Source organism: Plutella xylostella, chromosome 10 (genome assembly GCF_932276165.1).
Source record: "Plutella xylostella chromosome 10, ilPluXylo3.1, whole genome shotgun sequence".
NCBI lineage: Eukaryota > Metazoa > Arthropoda > Insecta > Lepidoptera > Plutellidae > Plutella > Plutella xylostella.
Window position 1 is genome coordinate 6,332,703 of NC_063990.1, and position 6,000 is coordinate 6,338,702.

Below are 6,000 nucleotides of genomic sequence, written 5' to 3' on the forward strand. Positions count from 1 at the left end.
TAATTATATTTATAACAGCCTTTCTTTTATTTTTATAATCATTATGAAATTATATAAATATAATGTGATATATAAGTTGCTATGTGTTATAACTGCACTGCCACCTCTACCCATAAATTGCCCTTCACCGGATCACCCAAAAGGGCCGCTACTCCGGCCCATGTCGGCCGGAACAACAACTTAAAATAATCCCAAGTAGAAGTAAGCTCACCTCCTTCACCAGTCGCGGGGGGCGACGTCCGTGCGGCGCGCCGGACAAATCGGGAGGCGCTTCACCAACATAAACACTGCACCATTCAAACAAACGACAATTATCAACTTTTAACGATTGAAAGTTATCACTGCACACTTCTTCAGCCGTTTGGCTCACTGTAATCCGATCGATGTGTTAGTTTTTAGTCAAGAATTATGATAACAAACTCGTGCATCACAAATAGTACAACTGCACACGCGGGGTAAAGACAAGCGCCCAGCTCCGCGGCCGCTCGATGACTGGCGCGCGCCGGGTGCGTTCGTAATTTACAATCGCGGGAGGGTCGGGCATCGGGCACGTTCATGATAGCGGCGGGTTTGAATTTCGCCTCTGTTCAACCTGCTGACTCAGGAAAAAATACAAGCCATTGTAGTAACAATGCTGCATTTGCATTGTAGGTATTTCCAACCTGTGTTTACAAGGGGGAAGAGTCACTCATACCTACTTAATAACTAAATACTTAACAATAACATCAGTAACACTATTAATTGATGATTTCCAATCTCAAACCAACTTCTCAAAAGTACCATTAGATTAGATACCTATCTGATTAACATAATAATGTCTGTTGAACTTAGTGTTATTAGTGATAGGTATTACTGTCATAAAAGTTTAAAAAAAACACATTTTGGCTGCAAACAACACCTACCTAGGTTTTATATACTTTGTTGTTTTGTTGTTGTTTGTTGTTAAGTTGTTTTCTTTGAATAAATATTTATACTATTCTAAAAAAAAAGTACTTAATCATGTCTAAAGAAATGTGCCTATCTGCCCAGGCCGAGAATACAACCTACCTCATTCCTTCCTTTCAGCGGCTTTACCACTGCGCCATTTGTTTCATACTTTCATACTCATAGGTACCTACCTACTTACATCTAGATATATTAAATACTTAACCTACATAGTTAAGTATTCAGCCTGTTATTTGTGCAAACATTAAACATCGATTTTATAAATAAAACTGAACACCGCTCCTACGTCAGTGCAGTGCAATGCATTCATCTCGTGTCAAGTACCGATTTGTTTGGACAAATACCAACGCCCGTGCTAATAATTTAAGTAGGTAATATTACTTTGGTAACTCTATTGTTTTTATTGTATTGTATAGTATAAGGTAGGTACTTAATCATTTGCCACCATATACCTAGTACTTACTTAAGTACCTAAAAAAAGGAAGCACTGGAAACTTTGGAAATTTCTTTGATGGGCGACCACTAACAGGAAAACTCGTGGCACGCAATACAGTTACAGCGGACTATCTAGGTACATACTGTAATGTGGGCTTATCCTATTTTGGGGTGCATCCGTGCATGAATTTATTCTCCCCAAGTGAAGTGACGTATCAACACTATCAACTGTAGGACTCTACTTACAGTGAAACTATAAAGTCCTGAAATTAAATGAGGGCACTGCTATCTTTCATGTAGCAACCCTATATAGCGAAACATAACTTTGATACTTGAAATTTTGCCTGTTAACTTCCTACCTATTTATGTATTTTAAAAACAACTTACCATCCACAAAAAAGCTCTTATACAAGCTAGAAGGTGTTAATATGAAGGCTAATAGTGAAACCAATAAATATTTATTTAGATAACGTTATTAGAATAGAATAGAATAGAATAGCCGTTTATTAAATTTCATTACATTGACATAAATACTTAGAATTATTTATATTTTTTTAATTTTATATTTAAATTATTACTATTTAAAATTTTATGTAAATAAGTAGATTTAATTCATTACATAATCATCTTATTCATCTACAAATATTTTTTTTATTTTTTTTTTTAGTTCTGTTAAACGGCCTCCCAGCACCATAATAGTGCAGGGGTTGAGGTAGTGTTCTCCAAGGTTACCAGCCTTTCTTGGAGAAATAATTATCACATTATCAGTTTTTTATACATGGTTACAATTTTGATTCATTCAGTATTTATTTATTTACAAATAAGTACCTATATATTTAATACTAATAATATAATTTATTCATTACATAGTTATGTTAAATTAATTGAATATTTTTTTATACTACCTAGTATATTTTAGTTTGTTTACATTAATTATTATTAAAATACAAATAAAAAGCATGCATTCAAATAACATTTCTAACACATTATAATATTTTCATCATTAACAATAATTATACTATACCATCATATACAACCATTGATTTTGCTAGTTACTTTGTTAATTTAATTACTATGTTTTAAAAGTACCTACTTACAAATTAGTTTCATGCATTTTTTTTTTTGTATACACTTCATGACTTTTATTTATTTACAATGTTAACAATGTTAATTAAGTCTACACACATTCACTATAAGTATTATTAGCGTTTTTGCTCAGCTGACACATAATATTCCAATGTTCTCTGGAACGCGCAAGTCTTCTCCACATGGGGCACCTGGCTCGTAGCTCGTCGTCCCAGCGCGCCAGCGGCCGGCCCACTCTACGCGACCCGTCTCTCGGCCACCACTCGGTTGTTCTGATGGTCCACCGGTTGTCTCCCATCCTCATTACGTGCCCTGCCCATCTCAGTTTATTTATCTGTAAAGTCTCCAATACGTCTTCTACTTTTGTCTCGTTTCGTATATCTGCACTTCTCACTTTATCTATCTTTTTTAAGTTCATCATGCTCCTTTCCATAGCTCTCTGACATGATGTCAATTTTTGCTTTAATGCCTCTGTAAGCGTCCAAGTTTGTGACCCATAGGTTAGGGTGGGCATGATTACTGAGTTGAATACTAATCTTTTTAGTGATAATGCAAAGTTCCCTTTGAATATATGTTTGAGGCTCCAGTATCTTTTCCAAGCAATGTTGATTCTTCTATCTATTTCTTTAGTCATTTTATTACTAAATGAAAATAATTGACCCAAGTATATATAGTCAGTTACGCTTTCAAGTTCTTTATTGTTTATTGTAATTGGGTCATGGGGTTGGTTAGCCATTATTTTAGTTATTGACTCATTCATAGTTAACCCTGTGGGAGCTGTCTGGTCCTGGAATATGTTCATGAGATTTTGCAGACTTTCTCTATTTTCTGTCAAAAAAACAATGTCATCTGCAAATCTGAGAGCAGTTAGATTTTCGCCGTCTATCTTGAGACCATACTCCGTTAAATCTTTTGAACGAAATATCTCTTCCAGAATACAATTAAATATAATCGGTGATAAGGGGTCTCCCTGCTTTACTCCCCTTTGGATATTAAATTTGTCACCATCTTTTTCCATTCGTATAGAGGCTGTACATTCACTATATATTTTGTCGATTAGCTCTACATATTCTGTTGCCACCCCCTGTGATTTTAAAGCTTTTATCATGTAGCTGTGGCTTACGCTATCAAACGCCTTAGTAAAATCAACGAAGCAGAGAAATAGTGTTTTTCTGAATAACGTTATTACAACTGTATAAAAAAACTGGATCTGTTGACGAAGGGCACACATAGTAAAGACATCAATTTCTCTATTTGGACGGCCAGTTCTGTTTCTTCCAGGAGTTAGAAATATTCCATATTTTTCCCTCTTTGGCTCGCTGGTCCGATATAACTATAAAATAAAATAAAAAAGTCTTTTTGAGTTACACAATGCCCCCCAAATTCACACAATGTGAATTTAGTAAGTAATCAAAAAATATATCTTCAAGTATTAAAATGTTAAGGTTTGACTCAACTGAAACATGAAACCTACAATCAGTGATATGTAAACAATGTTCGACTTGGGCTCTAAACCTAGGTTTATCGATAAATGATGCGTTGGTACTAATAAAAAATGAGTTATTACAATTTGTACAATGCTACATACCCGTCATAGACGCTGTACGAGCGTAAACATCCTCCAAATTCGACAAAATGTGTCCAGCTTGATGTTCCGCTAAACATTGTATTAAAACTCGATAAATAACTTCACTAGCTTGACTACGAATATTTTTTTTCATCTTCCTAATTGCAACCAAGCGTAAATTGTTGCTTTTATCTAGATTATCCTTATAATTAATAAGAAAATTCAAAAAAACTGCCAACCGCCTATTGACATAAACAATTGTTATGACTTTTATATTTCTTTTCTAATGGTGCCAGGCTCCTGAAAATTTTAGTTCCTCAAACATTAATTTCAGGACTTTATAGTTTCACTGTACGTAGGTACTCATAATAATATACGTCCAGTGCACCCAGGGCAGTCAGCCACTAACGTTTACTAATCTGACAGTTCTCTCACCGCAGCGACAAACCTTTGCTAAGCTCAGCTGTAAAGTTTGCCACCGCTGTAAAAGAAGAAGCGTATTTATAAAAGCTGAGTATAAGGAAGCTGTTGATCTGGAGTTTCCCAGCAGGATGGTTATTGGAAATTAGTATTGAAATGTTATTACAGTTCATGTAACAGCATTTAGAGGTATGATAACTAGGTAAGTAACTACTTAAATAGTTCGATCGTACTTCATTGTAAAATTCTGATGTTGCGATTACACTTTTGTGCTTTGTCAAACTAACCAACGACAGTCGTTGAATTGAAAGAATGATAAGATAGATGTTTTTTTGACGAGGTACAAAATTATAATCGCTGCCACCTTCAGAACTATCACGTTGTTTAAACCGAAACCGAACTGTACCTATCTACGTAATCTACGGATAGCTACAGAAGATTCAGTACATGTTTACCTATGTTACAATACTAGTAGGAGCTTACATTCACAAAAAATCGACCATGAGACCTGGAATCTTGGACAAAGTCCAGACCTTCGTCACATCTAAATGCAGCGACCGTGACACACCACTCCAAGTCAGAGTAAGCTTTTCTACCATCGCCTTTATGGGCAACTGTACACGGAGGAATCCTAACTAAAATTATAAATGCTAAAGTAACTGTGTCTGTCTGTCTGTCTGTTACTCTTTCACACCAAACTACTGAACGGATTTGAATGAAATTTGGTATACACATGGCCTGAGAAAGAACATAGGCTACTTTTTATCCCGAAATTCCCACGGGACAATTTTTTAGGGCGAAGCCAATCTCGCGGGAACAGCTAGTAGTTAAATATAAGTGCCCCGACGGCATACCTACCTACGGCATTTATCTGGTGCAGATTGGTCGGCTGGTGTGGGTCCGTGGCTGCGGGGACAGACAGGAGTGGTTTTTAGGGTTCCGTAGCCAAAATGGCAAAAACGGAACCCTTATAGTTTCGTCATGTCCGTCTGTCCGTCTGTCCGTCTGTCCGTCTGTCACAGCCGATTTACTCGGAAACTATAAGTACTACAGTGATGAAATTTGATGGGAATATGTGTTGTATGAACCGCTACAAAAATATGACACTAAATAGTAAAAAAAAGAATTGGGGGTGGGGCCCCCCATACATGTAACTGAGGGATGAAATTTTTTTTTTCGATGTACATACCCGTGTGGGGTATCAATGGAAAGGTCTTTTAAAATGATATAAAGTTTTCTAAAAAACATTTTTCTTAAAGTGAACGGTTTTTGAGATATCAGCTCTCAAAGTCGTAAAAAGTATGTCCCCCCCCCTCTATTTTTATAACTACGGGGTATAAAATTCTAAAAAAAATAGAGGTGATGCATGCTAATTAACTCTTTCAACGATTTTTGGTTTGATCAAAGTATCTCTTATAGTTTTTGAGATAGGTTGATTTAACTGTAATTTGCTACGGAACCCTTTGTGCGCGAGCCCGACTCGCACTTGGCCGGTTTTTTTTTAAATATTTTTGTAGCTTTATGGGAGCAAAGAGTGAGAATTGAGT

General features: G+C 36.0%; 1 protein-coding gene across 9 annotated transcripts in view; it reads right to left on the reverse strand.

Moving 5' to 3' along the window:
• LOC105380532 (Ca(2+)/calmodulin-responsive adenylate cyclase) overlaps positions 1–491 on the reverse strand; it is a 79,986-nt gene extending 79,495 nt beyond the window's left edge. For all 9 annotated transcript variants that reach the window (XM_048623310.1, XM_048623309.1, XM_048623308.1 and 6 more), the window contains exon 1: positions 212–491. The gene's annotated coding sequence lies outside the window, so the exon portion shown is untranslated. The remainder of the gene's footprint in view (positions 1–211) is intronic.
• Positions 492–6,000: the final 5,509 nt, after the last annotated feature.